Raw genomic sequence first — 26931 nt, forward strand, 5'->3', positions numbered from 1 at the left:
CATGGTTTGTACTGTTCCAGGAAAATACAATTGTGTTCTGAAATAAATCTGTGGCAAAGGAAACAGAGGAAAAGTGAGATGTCGGTGATAGGAAGTAGCACGTCCATGAAACTGGATATCACTTTAGGGGAGCTGCAGAAAAATTCAAAACTTGTGAATGCACCAGGAAGTCTGGCTGGAAGAACTACAACTTTAAATAAGAAATGCAAGTAAAAATGTTTAAATGGGATAGGGTTAAGACACATGCAATTTTTAAAACATGTTTACTTGTATAGTTGCTTAAAGGACATGCCAAGGGAGATTTCAAAAAGATTCCTACGCCTGACACTCAGGAAGTATTTCATTCTAGAGCTGCTAGTTGGAAACTATTTTGTAGGTGGTATCAGACACATCAATGGATGAGACCACCTTGGGAAAATATTTCAAGGGAGAAATGTAGAGAATTATGTGACTTAAGATTGATGGGAGAGAATCATCACGTACTGACTATCCTAGCCAATGACTGTTGCATATGGTCATGTGATACAAATTTCTCTGTTCAGATACAACTCTGATAAGGTTTTCTGCAAAATGAGAAATTCTTTTATTCCACAGCCTGCTAAATCACAATAGGATTATTGGGATCTTTTACTAGTAGTTAATGGTAACAATGGCTGTGGCTGCAGTATATAAAAGATTTTGCACACTATATAAACCAGGAGAGTCTGAGATGTCTGATTATTACAGTGCCAGGATTTTCTAATCAGTAAAGACACGTTTATTTACAGTGAGGTAGTCATAGAGACCTGAAAGTTGGAGATATTACCAGGTGCTGTATAACTAGCTATCTAAGAACCACAGAAGCCAGTCTCCTGACCATCGCCCAGCAAAGGGAAAACATAACTAGGATGATCAAAGTCAGGTCAGTGAGGCATAAAGTTTAAAGAGACTCTATTTGGAAGATAATAAAAGTAAAAAGGGCCAGGAGTGTGGCTCAAGTTTTAGAATACCAGCCTATCAAAACCCAAGGCTTGAATAAAATTTTGCACACACACACACACACACACAAACACACAGGATTTTCATAGTCAAGACTAGCAAACATGACTTTAATAAAGTAAAATGAACTTGACTAATGGGAAAAAATTGTCTACTTTGAGTTATACTATTCATGTTACACTATATATAATCTCAATCTAATTATGAAAAGATTGCTTTTAAATGTAAGCTGTTACATAGGTAAAACCAACAGACCAGTAGCCAACTACCACTGAAAATGCAGTTTGTTTCAATTCTCAAGAGCAGGACATACTGTGTCCTACACTGTCCAACAGTGAAAAGTAGAAGCAAAGCTCTAGCCGTTAATGATGTTTCCATGAAAGAGCCAAGGAAACACAGAGTGAGCAGGTTTATGGATGACTAATCCCAATTATTTCAGTGGACTGAAAGCAAAGCATGGATCTTGTCTGGTACCTGACTGGGAGTGCTTAGAAACAAAGGAATATCATTTCCTGGGGTGTAGAGTCAAATAGGAAGGGGTGGCTCAGAGTAAGAGATCTGGACAGGTTAATTTGCACATGAAAGACACTCACTCTGGAAGTCTGCCTTGCAAATCTCCTTAGAAATGGCTCCCCAAAGAGGAGCCTTCTCTCTCCTGTTGGTAAGGGTACAGATACCAGAGTACTAAGAATACACAAAATAAGAAAACATTATGAATATAAAAGCCTTCAGACTGAAATTGAGGCCCATTCTAAAAATAATTTGCAATTTTCCTGACTGTTAAAATCATCAAAGTCAAAGGAAGACTTAGGAACAATTCCAAACGGAAGGAAAGTAAGGAACCAGGTAAATAATGCACTGTTTCAAGATCCTTCATATAAAGGATGGGATCTAAGGATTTTGAGGGGATATCGTAATGTTTTCTAGTTTTGATGGTGCTTGGGGGAGGGTGTGTGTGCAGGAGGGAGAGGGGAGGAGACAGCCAGCCAGCCAGACAGACAGACAGACAGACAGAGACAGAGAGATAGAGAGAGACAGAGAGGAGAGAGACACACAGAGAGAGGCACAGAGAGAGAGAGAGGAGTTGCTAGTGATTGAACCAAGGGGTTCTATGCATGATAGGCAAGCATTCTACCACTGACCTATATTCTCAGGCCTCACATCATTTGTCATAACAAATCTGCACTCTTTGTTTTAATTGAAATACTCCCTAATCTCTTAGCCTATAAGTCTTTACCTATTTTCTGTTGCCTCTAGTTCCCAAGACCCCCAATTACAAATCTCCTTACATCCTCAGCTGTTAAATCCTTGAGTATGTACTTATCATCAAAGAAATTACAAACAGGCTCACAGTCATAAAGAGAGCCTCAATAATGATGACCAAATCCATACCCCTAGTCTTCAATTTGCCTTTGTACTCAACATTTCTACCCAGATGTTTCAGGTATATCTCACATTTATCATATGGAGAACTGAGCTCTTGATTTCTCTCACTTTTCCACACTGGAAGTCATTCTCTAGAGCGTTTAATTCTAAGAAATAACATGTTCATTAATCTAGTTATTTACGCTAATACCCTTGAGGGTCATCTTTGGGTGCTCTGAAGTTATTAAGTGAACCCCTTCTTAGGCAGCTCATGCTTGTCCTCCTTAGAAATCCCTCCTGCCCTCCATCTACACAGCCACCCTTTCCCTGCAGGTGACCACTTAAATGTCACTGTTTAAATTCTTCTGATCCTTCCAAAAACTCTTTTGTCAAAGCCTGATGTCTTTATTTTAATCACAAAATGTCCACTATTGCCCTCTCTATATGATTCACTAGCTGTTTATGTCCTATGCTTTATTAATAAAACAGCTCCCACAGGGGTATCTATTTCAGTTGCTATACAGTGTGTGTCAGTATGGAGTTCCCAAGAGCTCTCCGAGTGTGTACAGTGCAGTGTTGCAGTGTAGATTCAGGATTCATTTTGTCCATAACACCATCGAATTCTTCTAAAAACATGCCACCTTTCACCAAACACAAACATTTCATTTTATTGCTTAAATTAAATTAAATGGCATTGTGGCTCAATTGGTAGAGTGCTAGCTTTCAGCACGAAGAAGGTGAGGGAAAGTGCCCAGGCCCTGAGTTCTTAAACTCTCAAGGCCAGAAAAAAAATAAAAATAAAAATAAAGAAGAATGTCAATTATCTAATAGATATTTATTTAAAAAATTAAACAGCAATGTGTGTTCATTTGAAGTCTGTACATATGACAAATTACTGTAATCATAAAAAGAAACATGGGTCTTGGTAAACATTAAAGATCTTATATAAAATTATTAAAGTAACTAAACAGGGAAGGAGAATTAATGCAGAAGGGAAACACAGATACATGATAGAGATATAGGATGTATACCGATTCTGGATGAAGTGTTTACTGAAATCAACAATTTTGTTTGTTGTTGTCTGCAATAAACGTCCCTTGGGACTTGGGATGACTGAAATCACAACAACCAAGGAAAGCCTCTGAATACGAAGTTGTGATTTTGAATACACATAGATGACAGGGAAGAATAATAAGAGTTATGAATTATGTGCTATGTGTACTAGGCTGGCATTAGAAGATTCCAAAGTTTAAGGAATTAAAGTGTTACTAATAGAAACAAGGTGATATGTAGAAAAGGAAAGTTTTCAGTGAATTTAATTATGTGGGTTTTTGAGAAAGCAAAAGCACTATCCAGTTACAGATGGACTAAAAGGTAAATGATTTGAAATCATCACTAAAAACAAAATGTATGAGAATGCATGATAATGTCAAAAGATAAAACATGAATGTTACCTCTCTTCTATGGCATCAACACCTTTTTAATATTTTTAGTTTTTATTGATGTCTCCTTGCCTACCTCCACCTCTAGTTAATATTTTATCACTTTTCACTAGTCTCTCTTCCCCCTCCATCATAAATCAAACTTTATACTTGCACAGTTACGATATTGTACTTTAGGGAAGTCTCATAATTTCTCTACTTCTTTGTACTTTCTCCTAATTACTCTGCTGAACAGAAAAACGTTTTAATTTTGTGGCAACACACATGCAAAGTTTGTATACTTTGGAACCTAGCCCAGTTAAACTGTAGTAACATAGCCCATTAATGTATGGCTGTTTACATGCAATTCAGGCAATTAAGAATATTTTTTCAGGTTTAACGAGTACTACATAAGCAAGTGACTGAACTTTCTAGTATAAACTCTGTGAACTGAAGGTTGCTTTTGATGTTGAATTGAGGAACATAGCATTGTAACAGTGTGCTAAGAAAGCTAAAGGACTATTTGCTAAAGGCAAACAATGTCTACATAGATCTGAGAATCTGTAACAGAACAATATAACTTAACCTATGTCTTCATGTTTAACGTGCATTTACATGTGTGTTTTTACATTTAGTGTAATTGCATCTTAATTAGGGACTGGCCCAGGTCCAATGATGAACCCGGATTTGGTTGGCCATTGTCTACTTTCAAAAGAAATGAAACAAAACAAAGCAACAGGAAAATAAGCCAAAAAAAACAAACAAAAGAAAAGTTTCAGAAACTTTAGAAGTTATTTAGGAAGGCCATATAATTAATGCCACTACTTTAGATTATATTTCTACTAATCTACTAGATGAGTAGACTATGTGTACATAAAAGGAAAGCTTAGACTTATATGCAGAATTAGAAAGCGCTCCCTAGAAAGTATTCAGCTGAATGTGAAAGGTCAGCTGGAGCCCTGGAGAAAGAGGACGAAGGAGGGCTGGGAGTAGACTAGTGGTAGAGTGCTTGCCTAGCATGCATGAAGACCTGGGTTCAATTTCTCGGTACCACATGCATAGAAAAAAGCTGGTAGTGGTGCTGTGGCTCAAGTAGCAGACCACTAACCTTGAGGACAAAAAAAAAAAAGGAGGAAGAAAGAAAGAGCAAGGCCACCACACCACACAGACAATGGATCTCATTTCCACAAACTCCCATACTGGAAATAAATAAGTAAATAGTATTTTGCTGGGCAGTGGATGAAACTAAAGTGAATCATGTTGAGTGAGATCAGAGAAGATCATAGGAACAAAAAGCGCATGGTATCCTTAATATGTGGATATTAGATCCAAAGAGCACAAGAGCGATGACTCAATATTTAGGTACCCATGGTTATGGGCATGGTCTTGGAGATATAAACATAACTACATAGACATAAAATTCTAAAATGGACATTATGTTTATCATAGATATAATGTTTTATTACATAGATTAATATGTGTCTATGACATACAAACCTTCAGCTTAATTTCAATTATGTTCTAAAATCTATATGCCAGTGATTATATATAGAGATTACCTTCCTGAGTACTTGTTTGTTAAACATGACATTTTAAATATGATATAAAAATCAATGTTAATAAAATCTTTAAAAAAAAGAAAGAAAGAAAAGGGGCCAAGAGTGTGCCCTAGTATTAGAGTGATTGACTAGCATGCTTAAAGCCCTGGGTTCAATTCCATGGTACCATATATACAGAAAAAAAAGAAAGGAAGGAAGGAAGGAAGGAAGGAAGGAAGGAAGGAAGGAAGGAAGGAAGGAAGGAAGGAAAGAAGGAAGGGAAAAAAGATGTGTCACAAGCACAAAATGTTTGGTTCTGTTAAATAAGATGTTATATAATTTCAATCTTCCAATGATCTTACATACATGAGGCATATGAGAATAAGCTAACCATTTTTCAACATTGGGGAAAATTATTTCAAAAAGGTTAAAAAAAACTTTTTATGGCTCTTTCAAAACATCACTAGTTGAGTTTATTTTCTACAGATGATCCCATAAAATTGTTCATCTTCTTGTGACGTTTTTGCTGATATTAATGGAACACCACAGATTATGTGGCTTATAAAGAGTAGAAGTTGATTTGGGCCACTGTCTACACCTCGATGATGTCCTCCAGCATGATATGATGCAAGAAAGGATTTTGGGATGCTCTATTTTGGGAGAAACACACAAACACACACACATGCGTACACACACACACATACACACAAACATAAGCATGTGGTTTATGTTAGATAACACACTCATGTGTATATATATATGTGTGTGCGTGTCTATATATATCTACATATATGTGGATACATGTTTGTAACATACAGTTATAAGGTTCATTCTACATCAACAAATATCAACCCATGAAATTTAACAAAAAATTTAAAATATATTTAGTTAGGTCTTATCAGTATAGATTAACAAATGATATAAAATATATTTAAAAAGCTATGATGAATAAACTCAAACCAATACAGATAAAACATTGTCATAAAACCTATCTATCACTCATCTATGGCCCAGCAATTCCATTACTTGGCATTTACCCACTCGTCCAGAAACAAAGACATATTAAATCCACTAGCACAGTGATGTTCATTGCAGCACTATTTACCATAGCAAAGATATGGAACCAACACAGATGCCCCTCAGTTGATGAGTGGATTAACAAGATGTGGTATTTATATGCAATGGAATTCTATGCTGCTGTCAGAAAGAACGACATCGCCCTATTTGTAAAGAAATGGAAAGACTTAGAAAAAATCATATTAAGTGAAGTTAAGCCAGACTCAAAGGAACATAGGCTCAATGGTTTCCCTCATTTGTCATAATCAGTAGAAACCTTGGGCTTTCCTAGCAGAGATTTACAATAAAACAAAATCTAGAGACATAAGGTCAAATAGTATGACACTAAATGTAAGGACCTCCAGGATAAGGAAACAAAAGCCATATAATGAGTGATTGTCGTCCTTAATGTACTATGTTATCTCTCATCTCTTTTGCTGTCCCTTGGTTATGTCATATAATTACAGTATTTTACCTTGTAATCTGATATATTGTATATATGTTTATTTGGTTCTTTGAAGTAGGATAGGGAAGGGGAGAAAACAAGAAGAGAGGTGGGGTGGGGGGAGGGAAATGGGGACCAAGACATGAGAAAGGGTATCAATGTTTGTGAAGTAATGCACCTTCTATCTGGTGAATATAATGTAACCCTTCTATTAATTACAATAAAAATATATGAAAAAAATAGTACTGAAAAAAATAAAACCTATCTAGGTAGTCAAAAGGATTGGTCTTTGAATCTATACCCCACAGTTGCTATATGGGTTGTGGTAATTTTACTGATCTCTGAAATTTTTAGTTTCTTAGTCTGTAACATGAAGGAAATAAATGTTAATGTGCAAACTTTTCTTTAAGAATTAGATAATGATTTATATGAAGTATTAATACACTTTTGGATAGTAAGCATTTTCTTCTCTTTTTTCCTTTGAAGTATAGTAAAACTACTTAAATTTAAAACTCACTTATAAACCATGAGAGAAAACAATCTTGAATTAATTGTGATTATTGATTTTTCTAAATCTTATTATTTCCTAAGCTACCTCCCTATATTGTTGCTGTCCAAATTAGCATGTATTTATGAAGAGATCAATTGAAACAGTACTTGAGGTTTAACAAGGATTCACTTTGTCTTATTTGTGTCTGTTCCATACAGAAACACTCTCATTTTTGCGAAGGCCACCTTTCAAATTCAATACTCAGACCTGGTTGTTTTGGAGAGAATTTGTAGTTAACATTTGCAGGTAGCTACTATTGGCTTCTTTGGGTAGCTTTTTCTGGTTGTCAGATTTAAAATACATAAAATATATTATGTAAATTCCCTAAAGATAGTAAAACAATCTATTCAAAAATACACTGTAAGGGTCTGTGAATTTGTAAGAAGTTACAGATGCCTCATTGTTTTTCATGGCAATTTATATGTGAAATCAGATCCAAAATAGCAACTTAGATGGCTCACATCTGAGTTGCTTAAGATATAATAACTTCGGTATAATAGCAAGCCCACAAAATTACTGTTATTTATAAACTTTATGATCATTGTATGAGAGATAAAGAAGCAGAGTTTTATAAGGACATAAGAAATAAAATGTGTATAAAATTATTTTATCATAAACATAAGTATGAATAGATTCTAAGATGAAAATTAGAGACTGAAATGTTATCTATAGTTCAAAAGCAACAATGATTTCCCCTCCACTCCTCTAAATTTCCCACTCCTTTTCATATTCCTTCTATGACACCATGGAAAGTATTTGGAATATATATTATTTTGTAGTCACAATAAGACTACAAAATAAAAATAATTTTTATTTTATAGATAAAGAAATTCTGCTTCATTAATTTCCTCAATTTTTTTCCAAATTTTTAAGTTAAGATTTCCCTCCCTGGTATTGGGGATTGAACTCAAAGACAATCGCTTGCTAGGCAACTTATTCTATTCATACATGCCCTTTTGCTTTTAAGGTTTTTTGTTTGTTTGTTTTATTTTTGTTTTTGTTTGTCATATAGGGTCTGTAATTTTGGCCTAAGATACTATTCTCCTGTCTCTGCTTCCAGAGCAGCTGGAAATTCAAATATACCTCACTTTTTAAATAAATAAATGCTGTATGCTAAAGGATAAAAATAAATAATACAGAACTTCTAAAATAAAAGTTTAAATTATTTCTTTCCAATTCTCTGTCCCCACTCATTAAGAACAGGAAAATTATTTATATGTTTCTAGAAAAATTCTGTTTTCTGATATGTTTAGAAAGTCCTTTTGCAAAAAAAAGTGTATGTGGAGAGAAATACACAATTCTCAAATACAAACCTGTAGAATTTTAAGAAAAATGAACACACCTACATAAATTTCACCTAGATTCAGGAATAGAATAATACCAGCTTTCCAGAGGCACTATGCTCTCTCCCAAGCACTACCTTCTCTTTTCTCCTTGTGCATTTCTTTGTATGTATGAATACATGCATATATGTATATATGTATCTCTCTGTCTTTCTGTCATCTATATATCCATCTTCCATCTATCTATTTATTTATCTATCAATCAATCAATTATTCCATCCATCCATCTTTTTTTTCTGCCTATCATCTTTATCATCTATCTATTTCAAGTATGGGGTTTGAATTCAGGACCTCGTACTTACTTATTAAGCAGGCTGTACTCCTTGAGCCACTCCTGACAAACATTTTTGTGATGATAGTTGTTTGAGACAGACCATACTTTAAGCCTGAGTTTCTATCTGTGCTTTTTCATTCTGTGATGATATGTGACATCAGACCAAGATACTAGCCCTACTAACATTAAAAAATTGTATATGTTTTTATTATATTTTGATATAACATAACATATTTCATTTTATCTCAATCACAATAATCTCTTTTCTGCCCAGGCTTACTTTGAATCTGGATCTCCTCATCTGTCTGTCAAATAGTGGGGACTACTGACTCAAGCCACCAAGTACAACTTCCTCTCTTTTCACTCTTATCCTGAATCACAGAACTATAAATTTGTTTGCCTGGATAACTATGATCAGACACAACATGTTATTCAGTCAGGATATTTATTGTGAATGACATGCTGGCATTTTTTCTTACTGTATTCTAATATATGAACAAGTCACTATTTACTCTCCACCACTGACCGACATTTGAGTTTTCTCAGATTTTAATTTCTATGTATAATGCTGCCATAAATTCTTGGTTGGAATCTTAGCTGCACATGTTTGAATTACTGTAGGGTATTTATATAGGAGTGTAATTACTGAGTTATATTTGCTACACTCAACTTTTAGGAGAGAGTGCTAAAACTTTTTCAAAGTGTTACCAATACTATCTTCTACCAGTTACGAATGTGAGAACTTCAATTATTCCTTTTCCTTCTTAACAGTATTGTGATAGTAGATTTTTATGGTCAATTTTGCTAACAATTTATTATTACTTTATTGTGATTTCAATGTTCATTTCCCTAATTTTTATATGTTTATTTACTTTTTTGGCCAGAATACAAAGAACAAAATATCAAGGCTAATCAAACAATTATCGAAAACAGAAGACTGTACAATATATTCAGCATTCTTACAAAGCTAAGGTATCCAAGACAGTACAGAATTTCAACAAAGATAAACAAGAAGGCCCAAGTACAGGATAATGTTCCCAGAAACAGTGCTGCATACAAATTCAGCCTTGGTTTATGACAAACGTGATAAATGCGAATGGAATATCCTTTTAATAAATGGTGCTGGATGACACAGCTGTCCGAATAGGGAATGTTGAATTCTCCTTTCCATTTAGAAAATAGAGAAATTTTCATACTAAAATGTATAAGGATAAGTCACTTTTGAAAGCCATGTTCATTGCATGAATCTATCTTAACTCATTCATTTATTCCTGTCTAGATTGAAAGCTTAGCTTTTTTTTTTCTAGACATTCCCTCCTGCATAGAAACTTTGAGAGTGTTTCTATATAGAGACTACTAAACAAAAGAGTTTGATAACTTAGAGTTCTTGACATATTGCCGTCCTCAAAGGTCACAGCTAAGTAAGCCCTTAACAAAAAGCACACAAAAGTGCCCAGATTGTAACATAAAGGACAGGTGTGCCGTATTTGTTCCGCTCTTACCATTCAAACTTACAAGGGACATCATGAATAAATTTCATCCTCTGAATAATCAGCAAGTGAAAAGGAAAATCATGTTGCCTCTGAAGAGATAAAGGCAAGGGCTAACAAAGCCCCTTCTAGAAAAGCAGTAGACCTCATGAAATGGAACCAGACTGTGGCTAGTTTTTGGAGAATGCTAACCCAAGAAGCAATATGCTGATGACAGTGAAGTGTTCTCAATTTCTGTGCTGATTAAATTACACCCAATTGCCAGAGATTGACTAAATGGTGTCATCAAGGAATTCTGAACTATTGAATATTGTGTGGCATTTAAGTAAGTGGGTCATCTGCTGGGGTACAGAAATCTCATTAAAGCTTTTCACTGGAATGGTATTTTTTGCAACTGGATTAGACTTTTATTGCATCCAAGTAATTCAGCTTGTGCTATCTTCCTTGAATAGAATGACTCCTTTTCTCAATATATATCTATATATATAGTTATATCTCTCTCTCTATATATATATATATTTCCTCCCCCTATCTTTTAGGGCTCATCTCAATTCCCATATTCCCCCTGCTTACTCTTCTTGAAAACTCTACTCCAGTTTGGCAAATCCACACAGTGTTCTCTCATTGTTCTGATCCACTTGCACCCATATATGCACTTTGGGTTTCCCAAAACTTACAGTGAAGGGATTCTAGCTTGCACTTTTTATGTTTTGGTCCCTTAATGTCATATCTAATCTTCATAGCTACTCATAGCTAAACTCATAGCTACTGTGGTATGTATTAATTTTCTCACTCACCAGATGGGAGAATAGAATTTCTGTGATTGTCCCATGCCCTTACTTTATCTCACAATTCCTGCAGTGGTACACTGTGATTCAAACTCAAGGTAATTTTATTTCTGAGTTACTCACCATGATATCATTCTAAAGGTTTGCTCTTTAGGCACTCTGTATTATAGAAATTGTACATGGACATTTAGTATCTGGCATCAGCACCCCTGTCATCACCATAGTGATAGGAATAATGGAGCTCCAGGGCTGGAATCTAGAGTCGGCTATTCCTTTCTATCCAGCTGCTGAAAGAGGCATCTGTAAGAAGGCCAGTGGGCTCTGGGTGGTGCAACTTCCACATTCCCTGATTTAAGCATTTTTACCTTGAAAATATTCAAGAACAAGAAAACCATGCCCATAGCAAATGCATACAAACATTTCTAAGATTCTACCTCACTCCAGTTAGAATGGCCAGGATCAAGAAATCTAGTCATCGTATCATTAGGAAAGCCGGGCACCAGTGGTTCATACTCAGGGGGCTGAGATCTAAGGATCACAGTTCAAAGCCAGCCCAGGCAGAAAAGTTTCTTGTGACTCTTATTTCAAAAACTAGAAGTGGCGTTGTGACTCAAGTAGTAGAGTACTAGCTTCAAGCACCAAGAAGCTCCAGGACTGTGTCCAGGCCCTGGGGTCAAGCCCTGTAACATACAAAAGAAAAAGATATAGGCATATATAATATATATTTATCTATAGTTTATAGCATATTGATGGTCCATCACAAAACTATCACTTGTGTTCATTCTTATTGGATTCATACATTTGTATTTTGGGCTGTAAATAATTATTGTGCATATGCATAGAAACTGAACAAAGCAAAAAAGTTGGAAAGTAGAAAAACATGATTTTAATTTCCTGTATTGTGTGTGTGCATGTATGCATGTACATGTGCACATACATGTGTACATCTGTCCTAGTAGCTCTTGAGATTAGGGTCTTCCTCTCTTCCTTAAATGTTTCACTCAAAGTTGGCACACTACCACTTGAGCCATACCTCTACTTCTGGCATTTTACCGTTTAGTATGAGATAAGAAACTCTTGGATTTTCCTGTGCAGCTACCTTATAACTGTGACCCTCAGCTCTCAGTCTCTGGAATAGCTAGGATTACAGGAGGGAGCCACTGGGGGTTCCTCCATTCTTGGTATTGGATAAAAAAATGCATTGCTAGAGTCCTTCTGAGTTCTAAAATCACTGCTGTACAAGCAAAACTATTTTTGAAAGTATGTTCCTGAATTGATTAGAAATTGAGTTTATTTACAAGGTTATCTGAGGCATTTGTTTTTTTTTTTCAAAGCACAAAACCTACTTTAATTGAGTCCATAGCAAGAGACATTTGAACTCAAGTCATAAAAATCATATGGATTTTTAAATCCATGGATATTCACTAAGATCATGAAAAGCACAATTATCTTAACTTTCTCACTTTTGTTTACACTTCAACTATGGGGCAAAAACTAGACAGATCACAAACCAAGTGACAGTGTGACAAGTCACACCTATAACTCTAGCTTCTCAGAATTCTGAGATCTGAGAATCATGTTTTGAAGCCAAACTGGGCAAGAAAAGCTTTGCAACTCTTATCTGTACTTAAGCACCAAAAATGTCAAAAGTGGAGCAGTGTCTCCAGTGCTAAAGTGCTAGCCTTGAGCAAGAGATCTAATGTCCAGGGCTCTGAGTTCAAGCTCCTGTACTGGCATAAAATTGACCAACAAATAAACAAGAAAAATAAAACAGATCTAGAGCCTGTAGAACTGACTCCAGTGATGATTTTGAGGATTTTCTTTTTTAGCAAGAATGTCTGTTTTTTTTTTAATTTTTTTTCACAAAACAGATTACTTTATATGGGCTTCTATATAATACTCTAACACTGCTACAGATATTTACAATAGAAGTTGGTAGAGCATTTATATATGGCATTGTATTATACAGTGCTTTACAGGAAAGCAGTATGCCAATATTTTATAATTTCTCACAAACAAATTGGAAGTATATGAAGCGCACAGATTCAACTGAGTTAAACCTCATCCTAAACACTTATTTGCAAAACCTCATTTGGATTCTTGTCTATTCAAGTCAAGGACAGCTATTTGAGAGGGGGAGGAGAACAGCAGGAGTTAAATTTGGTGTTCATTTACATGAAGGGAAATTTCTTGCCCCATTTAACTAATATCTTACTTGGTACAGTGTGATAAACAAAATTTAGTTGCTAAAATCTATTATACCTGCTTTAAATTGCATCTCCTTATTGCCAGAGGCTCAATAGATAGTTAAATCCAATTTGAGTTGCCAGCGGCTGTTAATAGCTGAGATTTCTATTTATTTGGCTAATTGTTCTTATCTAAATTATCACTGATGATGAAATTTTTTGCTACATTCCCACATAATCAGAAGTTCTAAATAATTTTTCTCTTTAAGTATAATGATATGGAACTAAAGGCCTATAAAAGTCTTTAGGCATAGATTTATTTATAGCTCATACGAGCCACATTTAATTTTGAAATAATTCCAATTAAATTTTGCCAGCATTTATGAAAGTAAATAATAATGTGAGAATAATAATATAAAATAATCATGAAGTAAAATTTAAAATTACTAAGTTGATAGTGGACTATCAAAGTATGAGTTATTTGCTGACTTACTGTGACTGCTCTTACTTTTAGCATTAGAATGCTCTCTGAAACTTTTAAAACTTCAAGTGCTCTGACTAGAATACAGCTTTATAGTTAATGTGTCATGTTTATTACATTACGCTGGAATCTGATTCTTAAATTAGTTACCGACTTTACGATATAATAACTACCATAAAATGAGAACAATGAATTGGAATGGAAACTATGTTGTTCATCTATACCTACATTGGCCAGCAGAGGACTCTAGAGAGCAAGCAAAGTTATGGAAATAAGGGATAGATGTTCAGTAATTTAAATAAAAATTTTAACTCTTCAGCTTTATGAGAGCTCTTTTTTTTCCTCTTTGATCCACGCCCCTTTCTCTTTTGATGTCTGTGCTCCTTCATCAGATAAAAGGCTGTCAAAAAAAAAAACTGATCAGAAGTAGACACAAGAGAACAGGTTAATCCCAAGTGCACTGGTGTAATATGTCACAAAACAGACAATGTAATTATCTCAGCAGCCTGTTTAACCAGCTAATTCGGCAGCTTTGCATACCAGGGTGAGCTCATCTGTTCACCGTATTGCCAGCCAGGACTTTTTTTTTTTTTTTTTTTAACATCATGATCACTAGTTTAACAAAAAGCTTGTAAAAGCCTGAGGATGCAGTGTTTCACTGAATGTGGTTTAACAGCTTCTGCAATCTTTTATTAAGAGAGAAGCAACAGACTGATGGAGAGAAGAGCTGTAGCTTTGTATTTCACAATACTTCTAAATGAAGTTACTGATATTTATATCAGTGTGTGTGTATTGGAAATAAACTAAGACTCTCTTTACAGGGAACCTCTGGAGAAATAATAAATGAATAAACAGAAATGCAATTTTGGAGGCAAAGACTTCTAAACTGGTTTTACCTTTCTTAGAATTAAATTTGCATTTTTCTAGCACCAACCCTCTTCAAGGTACCTGTGTGAGCTTTGTGGTCACACTGACCTGGACTTGGATTCTGATTTCTCCTTTTCATCCATTGATCTTGGGGGAATTGTCCCCATACAATTTTTTAATCTTAAAATGTGATAATAACTTATGTTATATGTAGTTACTGAGCGGCTTAAACTATGTGACAGCAATGTTTGGTACAAAAGATAGTGAAATAAATAGTGCTTATTGTTAGGTCCGTCCAGGAGAACATTCCCTCCCTCCTTCCTCTTGACCTGCCTGAAACCTGTAAGCACCTCACTGTCAGTCACCTGATGGTAAATCAGTAAAAGATTCAGAACCCTCATGTCACTTCCTCATCTGCTGAGGTCACTTCCTGAACCTCCCTTGTCACATCTCCCTTGGACAGTGAGAGGCTCCCCAGGCAATGAGATCACATCTGTGATCCTGCTGTGGTCCTGCCTTCCACCTTTTCCTATACAATATGACCAACACAAGTCCCCCCTCCTTTTCCTCTTTTTTCCTTCCCCTCTCTCTCTCTTCATATCTCAATCTTCTGTTAGCTGGCAGTTTGCTCTTCTGCCCCAATAAACTCTTTTCTGCCTGAACTGTGTGATGGTTTCCTCTAGACAACCCTTACAGTTATTATTTGAGGTATACACAAAAGCACCTGGGTGAAGCCATATAGATACACACACAGAGAAACACATATGCACACACCCGTATATATTTATTGATATGTATATATGTATATGTACAGTACGTATAAATGTACATACATACACCCACACACATATATGCATACACCTACGCACACACAAATATATAACTCACTATTGAAAACTTAGGAAGTATTTCAGTATTGTCACAAATCTTTTCCTCGGAAATAATTAAGGTAGATGAGTTCCCTGACCAGTAACGGTGCCATAAAACATGTCGTCTGGTAATCAGTACAGCACTTCATATGTTCAATATTTGTCAAATGAAATAAACATGCCAGACTGGGGAAAGAAAAATACTGCCAAATACATAGTTCATCAAAAATATTGACAATAGTTTAAGTGATACGTTTGACTGTCCAGTATTTTCAGTAAATTACACATTTAAATCAAAGCATAGCAAGTTCTGCTGTCTGGTAGCTCCCACATCAGTGATCAGCCTCATGTCACAGATCTTATCAGGGTCATAATTAAATATCAGCAATGGCAGGAGAAGCAACGCCTTGGCCAATACTAAAAAGTCTTAATTGGGAAGTGTGGGACGAAAAGGAAAACTGATTTAGAATAGTTAGTGGAAAGGTCTATTACTTTGTGAAACTGATTCCTTAAGGAACATGTGAATTGCATCTGAGTTGGAAAATATCCCAGGAGATGGCAGACAACACTTCATAATTGCAAGATGCTGAAGAGGAAGTTAACACAATCACCTGGCATTATGACCTAAAAATGGAAGGCCTTCTGCAGACCTGAAAAAGCAAGGGGAAAACAGAAAGCCTGCCTTCACTTTCTATTCTACTCGCTCAGGGACTGTCACCTCACCCCCAACTGAGGTTCTGACCATCTTCTACTGACATTCTCCTGTAACACTGCTATAATTAAGTCAGCTTCTTTTCCAAGTTTCCTCTAAATTGCTCTTCTCTTGATTACTCCACTGAGAGTTATACTGACATTGCAATTCTGAGAATCAAAACCGGAGCTTCACACATGCTAGGCAAGTGCTCTGCCACTGAGCCACACCCCCTTAAACTTTTGCAAGACTTGCTAACTCATCCTATTTTTCCATCCCTACAAAGGTCTTTTCTTCCCACCCGTTCTTAAACATATTAAGAACATGTTTTCTTTTAATGCTGCTTATTTTCCCCAATTATTCTCTTTTATTCATTCTCAATCTACTGACCTAGTAGCACAATGAAGCCAGAAACTTACTTCCTTCATTAAACTCAACTTCACTTACTTGTCTACCCCAGTGCCTAGAAAAGGATACACATCTCTCCATGACACACGTATTTGTTACATGACTAGTAGAGGCAATGAGCTGGACACCTGTTCCCAGCACAATCCTTGAAGGCTAGTATCGTATTATACAGTAACTGAATTTCCATGACCTGGTGTCACCATGAGTCTGTCATTTCCTGAAGTAGGGTAGAGCCTATATCTTACTCATCCTGGACTAAATGTCTATTGTGGTCTGGAAGATGGGAACATAGGTGTCTAATGCCCATGGTCAATGAACAAAGAAGAAAAGCCTAAACAAAAACTATTTCAAGTATTTTTTTAATTCAGTCGTTTAAAAATTAAGAATACATTTTATGATATTTTCCAAATCAATTAAACACATTGAGATTGTACTTCCGTTTTATAAAACGAAGCTGAGTTACAAATCATTCTCTGTCATTAATGCCTAGGGCAAGATACTGCTTTGATCCTTTTTGCACTTCTCAATATATCTCCAGTAGGATCCCATCATTATTACGATTCCTGACAAATACTGAGGGAAACTGAAAAAGATAATTGTTAAGTAATGGCCCACACCATTAATAAATGACAAAACCTCAGTCTGAATACTAGTATCTCTTCTTGAAGTTTTTCAATATTCACAGATAAGTCTGACCTTCCAATATTTGAAACGTCATTTTCTCCATTGCCTTTTATTATAAATACTATTACTTGTTTCTCTCCTCCAATAATCAGTTTTAATCACTAAATTAAGGATTTAAATGTGGTTATGTTTCACCTGGATATTATACTCTTCTAACACCTAATAATAAATTCCCCATCTCTCCCCAAAAAGGAGGTAGGTTAATGCTATCCTTGGGGTGATAAAAATTTAAATTTCAAAAGTCTCCTAAGTCTATTTATTACTGAATAAAGAATGTGGCCATACTTAACTAGAACCTGCATTTCAAGGTACTTCTATGATTTATGAATTTCTCTCCTGTTGAGAAGGAGTGATATACAGCTGGATTCTAATCCATTCTGATTCATTCAATGTGTTTTGCAACTCCTTATCACTTTCCCAAATCAATAAGCAGTTAACATGAAGTAGATGTATTCAGGTTTCAAAAGAGACAAAAATTAGACTGTGAACCATTGCTTGTTAGGGTGTCCTATTAACATATTTTTGTATGCCATCCATTCAAATTCCTTAACTTGTTTTGGTTTTATGAGATTCATTGCTCAATATTCCCCAGCTGTCATATAATTTACTCTTACACTAAGTTCACAGGCAATATTCATGTGCTTCAGTTAAAAGGGGTCATTAGTTTATTACTATGTATCTACATGGCCTTAGGCAAAGATAAAGTGTTATATAAATAGTAATTCTTGTAACAAACTAATAGTCCTTTGGAATCATTTTTTTCTAAATCTTTCTTTGGTTATCAAATAATTTTCACAGTTCTGTTCATGAAACTTAGCATGAGAATCTTTCCTTACAAGTGTTTACTCATTCATGTGCTCAGTATTTGGGACTTGTGCTTGCAATGAAAATAGTATTAAGAAAAAATCCACACAAAAAGTCAAATGAAGGTACATAGACATATTTGAATGCCACAATTATTCATTTAAACAAGCAGTTATGAGTTCTTTGCATATATTACATATGAGGCTAAGGCTTTGAGTTTGAAGGTAATAGTGTTGTATGTTATATGTATGATTACCTCAACTAGAATGCCATTTGCAAATATATCCAGAGAATACACATGAACTATTCTAGGATTTGAGCCCAAGAAATGTAAAAATACAAGTTACTCAAAATTTTTTCTGAATTACTGAGGAAAATTGGGAGCTTATGTGTATAGAGTCTTTAGAAAAACAAACATTTTCTCTATTGGTCATAGTTCAGGTGTGTTTGAAATGAAAGGGTAAAGGATAAATAAACTCTAACAAGGTTCATTACCTTACTTATGTAACTATAACCCCTCTATATCAACTTTGCTGAAAAATAAAACACAAAAAAACTTATTGAATTCCAATGTATGGCGTAAGTAGGATGCTTAGGCTGTGGAACAATAGCAAATTGTCTTGGGTTATGTCAAAATGATAGGGAAGAAGAGCCAGAGGAGATGACGCTGAGAATGAACCTTAGGCAGGGGCATTGAGAATTGTGCTTGGCAAGTCAAAGAGTTTACAGTTTGCTTTTAACTTTAAAAAATCCTTTCTACATAATTGTATCTTATCGTATAAATGGTTAAGAAATATTTCCTCCGAATCCACAGGCTGCCTTTGCAGTCTTGTGTTTCTCTTCATAGTAAAGTCCTTCATCTCTGCTTTTGCTTTTATTGTTCATGTTATATCTGAGTACTCATTGCCAGAAGAAATAGAAAGGAGCTTTCCTATTCTGTTTTCTTGAAATATTATTATGTGTACACAAAGGTTATAATTCCATAAGTCAGATGATGAGTACAGTGCATCTCTATCTCACTCCTTCCATCATTCTCCCCAGTTTTTCTCCCTCCCATCCTTACCCTCAAGTTACATAGTTCAGTCTTTATATAAAGTACATCAAATATAATGACTATATTTAATCACCCTTCCTCCCTCCATCCATGTGGCTCCCATTGCCCTTCCCCCAAACTTTTAATATACTCAACAACGATGCTGGCAGAGACAAAAACCAAAACTTCTACTTGTATTCTGTGTTTGTGGTGCCAAAGCTAGTATGCAAATCAGCTGTTCTTTAACTCCTTCCTTTTGCCTAACTATCCTCATAAATGGTTCCGTATGACAGCATTTAGTATTTTGTCCTTCACAAATTGTAACTAGATATCTGTTTTATTTAGACTTGGGTTCCTTATTCTTCACATAACCTTCTAGTTACTTTTCTCTCACTTTTATTTATTTATTTTTTTGCCGGTCCTGGGCTTTAGCTCAGTGCCTGAGTCCTGTCCTTGGACTTTTCTCAAGGCTAGAGCTCTACCACTTGAGCCTCAGCACCACTTCTGGCTTTTTTCAATGTATGTGGTACTAAGGAATCGAATCCAGGTCTTTGTGCATACTAGGCAAACACTCAACCACTAGGCCAAATTCCTGGCCCTTCTCTCACTTTTAGATACTGTCTTGATTATGGGTCTGAGGTATCTCCATTTATTTATCCATTTGTTGGTTCCATGCTTTAACACAGACCAAGTCTTGCCTTTCTCTACAACTCCTTTCTACAACTGGCTCACATAATCAACTGTCCTGTGACATCAGTGTTGAGCTTCCCATCAAGTGAGAAAGGCCAGGCCACAACAGGAAGGCTAGACAAACAGAATGAGACAGGAAGTGTGACCTACGAGGATATGTCATGAGTGGTTCATACAGACAGAGGCTCTGGGTACCATTAATTCATGAAGAAGCTTATGGATAGTATCCATGGCTTTTCAGATCCATACAAGAAACTCATGAACCAGAGTTGGAGTCAGGGATTAGGTGCCCAAAGCTACAAATGAAGCATGGTGTAATAGGCTAAAGGTAGTCAGAGATGTAGACTAAAACTATGATGGGTAGAATGGGAACCGAGAACCTGGATCACAAAGGAAAACATCAAGACAAAAATCATTTGGGTATATTGTAATCAAGGAATCCAAACAACTGGTAAAACTAAAGATGCGATCATGTTCTAGGAGCAGGTGCCTCCAACTTGTTCCTATGTGTTCCTACTTTCTTCTGTTATATGTTTAGAGTGATAAGTATCAAATAATACTCTACCTCTAAGCTATATCTAACTTCTATTTTCCTTTTGGTGTGTGTGTGTGTGTGTGTGTGTGTGTGTGTGTGTGTGTGTGTATGAGAGAGAGAGAGAGACAGACAGAGACAGACAGACAGACAGACAGACAGACAGACAGACAGACAGAGACAGGGAGACAGAGAGAGAAATGGAGACAGAGAGAGAAAGGGAGACAGAGAGAGAAAGGGAGACAGAGACAGAGAGACAGAGATAGGGAGAGATGGAGAGAGACAGAGACAGAGAGACAGAGGGAGACACGAGAGAGAGAGAGAGAGGGGGTTGAAGGGGTTGAAACCAAGTTCTAGCACATGCCAGTAACGGTGCCCCTTCATAAGCTAGATAACCTTGAGTACTTTAGAGATGGAGTCAATACTATAAAGATATTTTTGTATGTTTGTCAATAGCTATAACAGGTAGAGATCTACAGACTTAGCATTCACCACTGACTTTCACAAACATTAGATGCCCAAGTATGTATTTGCTTTATTTTTCCTATGCGTCATTTTCTCTACCAGAGCACACAAGCATCGGCATATAGTATCTTCAAATAAAGGAATCATTTGTGACTGAATATGGATAGAATAGGAATTATTTGTGACAACAGATATCTAGTTACAATTTGTGAAGGACAAAATACTAAATGCTGTCATACGGAACCATTTATGAGGACAGTTAGGCAAGAGGAAGGAGTTAAAGAACAGCTGATTTGCATACTAACTTTGGCACCACAAACACAGAATACAAGTAGAAGTTTTGGTTTTTGTCTCTGCCAGCATTGTTGTTGAGTATGTTAAAAGTTTGGGGGAAGGGCAATGGGAGCCACATGGATGGAGGGAGGAAGGGTGATCAATGTAGTCATTATATTTGATGTACATTAAATAAAGACTGAACTATGTAACTTGAGGGTATGGATGGGAGGGAGAAAAACTGGGGAGAATGATGGAAGGAGTGAGATAGAGATGCACTGTACTCATCATCTGACTTATGGAATTATAACTTCTGTGTGCACATAATAATAAAATTTCCAAAAAAATAGTTTCCCATTCTACTCCAATATCAACCTTTTCTCTATTATGTAACCATCTGAGGACAAATCACAAGGTTGTAGGCAATTATAGAAAATCCTCTGAAAAAAGTATTTTTATTATATTTTATATTATATATTTTTATTAACACTGATTTTTTTACATCATACTTCAAATATGAAGTTTCACAAATAAGTATTCAAGAATGGAATTTCTATATGCAATCACTGGCACATAAATTTTAGAACAAAATTAAAATTAAGCTGAGAATTTGTATGTCATAGATACATATCAAGGGATAAGTATGGTAAGAAAGACTTGTACTTCATTACCCTTATATTGTGTGGCCTCCTTAGTAAATGGACACATAACCATGAAAGAACGTAAAGCTGAGAAGCAACCAAAGGGCAAGCAGCTGACTTCGGGGATACCATTGGATCTGTGAGTTGGTCGTACGCACGATTGCTCACCTTTGGTCTTGTTACATAAAAGAGTTCCTCACAGTTAAACTTTAATGGATCATTCTTGAAACAAAGCATTCTATGTGAGGAATCATAGATGAAAAGGCTGATTTTACTGGAGTCAGATTACCCAGACTACCTGTGCAATATCCTGTAACTACTTGATATCATTTTACAACAATGCTGTTATCCAGCAATCTTACTCAAAGCCTGAATCTTCTCACGTGAAAGAGAAAGTTCTAATTTCCAAATGCAATGAGTGCCATGAAGTGCTGCTTTCTAGGTTTTTCAGATACTATTTTCCTAGACTTTAGTTCATGAGGATATAAGTTCTACAGTAGAGCACAAGGCTATGAATAAGAGGTGTCACAAAGCTTAGCCCATTTACAGACTGGTAGAACTTTAACAAATTACCATTACTATTGATGAAAGACTATAATAGCACTTACCCACAAGGAATTATTTTAAGTATTACCCTAGATAACACCTCTAAAGTATCTAGCCAAGATGGGTACCAATTTAGTCTGTAACAAATACACTTTATTCATATTACTGGTACCACTGTAGAGCCACATAGTCCATTTTAACAATCACATCACAGGGAAATTTAACCTATAATTAAAAAAAAATAGCTCAGAGCAATATATATAAATGACCACCTTGTAGGCTACTCTTATAAAGCGAAACAGAATGATGTTACACCACCAGAAAATATATTGGGGATTAATAAACCCAGAACATAGCAGTATAGATATATGATGGAAGGAAGGTAAGCCATCTTGTTAAAATACGTAAATATAGTGATTTACTTACTCTTACCATGTCTGAAAAGACATATAATGCTGTTTCTTTGAAAGAAAGTATGGTATTTATGAGAGTTAACCATGATGAAGCCATTTTGAACAATCACAGTGTGTTTTAATAAACATGGATGTGAAGAATATGAAATAAATTCTGTCTGGCCTATGAACACCAATGGAAAGGGGCCCAAAGCGAATCAAGAGGGTCAAGGATACTAAACATGATAAGAATCCCTTACTTATGTCCGCAAGATTAGTTTTTGAAGGTTAGAGAAGGGAATGAGAGAGTGATGTGATAGGGGGGTGAATCTGTTCATAGTTCATTGTATGCATGGATGGACATAGCCCAATGAAATCCCTCTGTATAGCTAATCAATGCTAATTGGAAAAAAAAGTGTTTGAAGAAGAATATTGAATCCTAAATTTTAAAGAAATGTAGCAGGGATCAAGCCCTTTCTCCATGATTTATTAGACCTGTAACTATGTGAGGCATTTTGGTATCCGTATGCATCAGCTTCTTCATCTTGAAAACAGAGATGACAGTTTAGCCCTTTTCTTACCTCCCAGACTGATTCTAAGAACAACCTCATGTGGTTACTATATCTGACTTTGTTACTTGGTATATTATATATACATTTATTTGTTTATTTGAAATAGAGAAGGGAAGGGGGAAAAAGATGATTGGGAGGAGATGAGGGAGGGAAAGGGGGACAAAAACATGAGAAAAGGTATCAAAGTTCAAGAAGTAATGTACCCATTACCTGACGAATGTAACTTAACCCCTCTCTACATTATGCAGACAATAAAATACAATTAAATTGAATGTGCGGTCTAGTTTTGAAGAAGATAATAAAGATTTCAATGAGCAGAGACATTAGAGTCTGTCTTCTGTGACATGTGCTTTAGGTTTGTTTCCTTGGGATATTTACTCACTGCTGACTCTGAAGTATCAGCGGAATTCTGAAACTGGAAGGTAACATACAGCCCTGTCCCCCAGTTGCCAGTAGATGTAACTGAAGCTTTTTGATAAGGAGAAGCCTCAAAGGCTCCCACATCTAGGGTTGCTCTCACTCTGCTCGCTGTAGTTGATGAGATGAAACTACAAGCATAGCATGTGACAGTCAGTTTGAGTCAAGGTTAAAAATCATTCAGTCAACAGCACACTCAGTCTGTCCAGAAAAACAAATGGATTGGAAAAGAAAAACCATGATGACTCAGGTTCAATCCCCAAAGCATTTTTAATGGGGCATTGATTCCACCTGGATGGTATATTTACTAAAAATAAAAAGTAATATTGGCAATTCCCTTTGTGGAGTTTCTTATAGACAGCTGTGATCTCTGAGAAACATTTGGAACGCTGCATATAAAAACTATCAATAACAGCATCCTCCTTACCTAGGATTATTTCTTTTTCTCATTCCACAAGAACTTAAACAAAAATGAGTTGTTTTCCAGGAAGCTAGAAAACTCTATAAGTCAGTAAATGGACCTATTATTATAATCGTCAATGTGCTTTTTGTTGTATTTTTAATGCAAGCCAAGCATCCACATAGAAGCTATTTTTTAAATATTATAGGCAGGTCCAAACACTGATTATGTTCAATATGAGAAAAAAAAAAGATGGGAGGAGGCTGCTCAGAAACCTAGAGTAGCTACTAATTCATATTAACAGGGAACAAATATTACAAGAGAATAAAAACAAGCCAAGAGTAAGAGGGCCATGTACCACTCAGGGGGCCACATGTGAAGGGTATGCCCAGAAAATGTGAGCTCTCTCTCCCTTTAACAGCCAACCATCTGAAAGATGTGGCATGCATTGGCTGACTATCTCCTATTAATGAAAAACTGACAATATGATATTTGATACATTTGTAAGGAAATGATCAGTGCAGAAATACCACTATATATCAAAGACTTCAATTATTCAACTGTAGTGAATACAAATGCCCACGGTTTCCCAGAAGAAATGGTTTCCTGTAGTTATTGTACCGATTTATTATCTCTTTACCCATGAATAAATTTTCATGCAGTTTTCTATTCTTCCCAATACTTATACAGTCATATGTCTTGATATCTGTCAATCTGAAAGCCATGATTGTATATGATTATGCTGTTAATTTGCATTTTCATGATTACTGAAATGACTACACACACCCCTTTCATGTGTTCCTCATTTTTTTCTCATATCTGCTCATGTCACTTGTCTATTTTCAATTTGGTAGCTTATTTTTTATGGTTGATACATGACTTTGTGACATGTAGGGGGAAGGTAAGGGGAAAGGGAGAAAGAAAAAGCAACTAATCCTTGCTAGTTTAACGTATTGCAAATGCTGTCTTCAATTTACCTGCAGACTTTTTATTTTTTTTTTTTTTTGGCCAGTCCTGGGCTTGAGCTCAGGGTCTGAGCACTGTCCTTGGACCTTCTCAAGGCTAGAGATCTACCACTTGAGCCTCAGCACCACTTCTGGATTTTTTCTATGCATGTGGTACCGAGGAATCAAACCCAGGTCTTCGTGCATGCTAGGCAAGCACTCTACCACTAGGCCAAACTCCGAGACCTACCTGCACTTTTAATTTCCAGTTTTATTTTAATTTTTGTTTGTGGGGCTTGAACTAGGAGCCCGGGCACTATCCCTGATCTCTTTGCCTCAAAGCTAGTGCTCTGCCACTTTGAGCCACAGCACCACTTCTGTTTTTTTGGTGGTTTAACTGGAGATAAGTCTCACAGATTTTCCTGTTTGGTGTTCCAACCAAGATCTTCAGATCTCAGCTTCCTCAGACAGCTTAATTTCTTTATGATGAGCAAAAAATTTTAGCCAACAAAGTTAATTTTAAGTTATTTCTCCAACGTTAAAACGCCTTGCTTCTTGACTAAGGAATTTTTCCTTACTCAAAAGATATGATGCATTCTTATCTTTTTCTAAATGCTTTAAAAGATTTCACATTTAAGCTCCATCTGGATTTGGGTTTATTGAGTCTCCTTATCACTGTGTAACTGTGAGTGTTTTCATTGTGATATATTTCTCCAACACTTGTGCAGGGTCAGGTCAAAGTAAAACTTAATGTTATCAAATCCAATGTTCAATTTTCTGTTCTGATTTTTTTTTCTGTGTGGTGGTGGTAGTACTGAGCTCGCACGGTGGAGTCTTGAATTTGCCAGCTGAACTTTAGATCACGATCCCCTCCTCAAACTTTGATGGTGCACAATGCCCACTTATTCGTAGACATGAGACCTCATTACTTTTATTCCCCCAGGCTGACTTGAAACTATTATCTTCCCAACCACTGGGCTAACTGATTGTAAATAAGAATTACCATGTCCAGCACTGGAGTGGTCTTTTTCATGTCACTTTTTTTTCTCTGATTTTTTTCATTGCTTTCCTCCATTTACCTCCATCTTCAGCACTTCTCCTCATCTACTTAGACCTTCCCTTTCTTATTCCAGTATCTATTGTTTAAGTATACAACTGTATTTTTATGACTCAGATACTCATTAGGTGAAATCTAGGTCACTCTCCATAGCACTATCCAAATGACTACTTGACTTTGCTTTGGGATAATCGAAAAGCATCTCAAAATCAACAACAACAATAAAAGTATTTCCTCCATTCACCAAGTTCCCAAAATCAGTTCCCTTTATTTTATGACTTGGGCCCAGTCTCTGCCTGCTCAGAGAATCAGAAATAGGAAGCCATCTACTCCCCCCTTGCCAGATCCCGGCTCAACCCTTGAGTCTCACCCATCATCCAGTTCTACAGACATCTCTTGAACACTCCCGTGCAGCTTCCTCTCCACTCCCTCCGCTGTGGCCTTCCATCAAGAAGCGCCCTCCACTTCCACTGGGGCTTTTGCAGCAGTCTTTTACAAGATCCTCAAGGAACAGTCCAGAACCCATCGCCTGCACTCGACATGTATAAACTGAAAACATGACCCAGATGCAAGTACGGCAGAACCCTCCCCTATACAACACCTCCACACTTCCCAACATTCACAGTGTCTCAGCCTCCCTCCATGCAGAAATGGTAACCGCCCCTGCAGGGACCAACACAAGCACCTGCTGAGATGGCCGCCTTGGATGAAGGAGGATGCTTGCCCACCTT

General features: G+C 36.2%; 1 pseudogene; it reads right to left on the reverse strand.

Moving 5' to 3' along the window:
* LOC150048723 (nucleophosmin pseudogene) overlaps window positions 1-26726 on the reverse strand; it is a 102353-nt pseudogene extending 75627 nt beyond the window's left edge.
* Window positions 26727-26931: the final 205 nt, after the last annotated feature.

Source organism: Megascapheus bottae, chromosome 21, assembly GCF_031878675.1.
Source record: "Megascapheus bottae isolate mThoBot1 chromosome 21, mThoBot2.hap1, whole genome shotgun sequence".
Taxonomy (NCBI): Eukaryota; Metazoa; Chordata; class Mammalia; order Rodentia; family Geomyidae; genus Megascapheus; species Megascapheus bottae.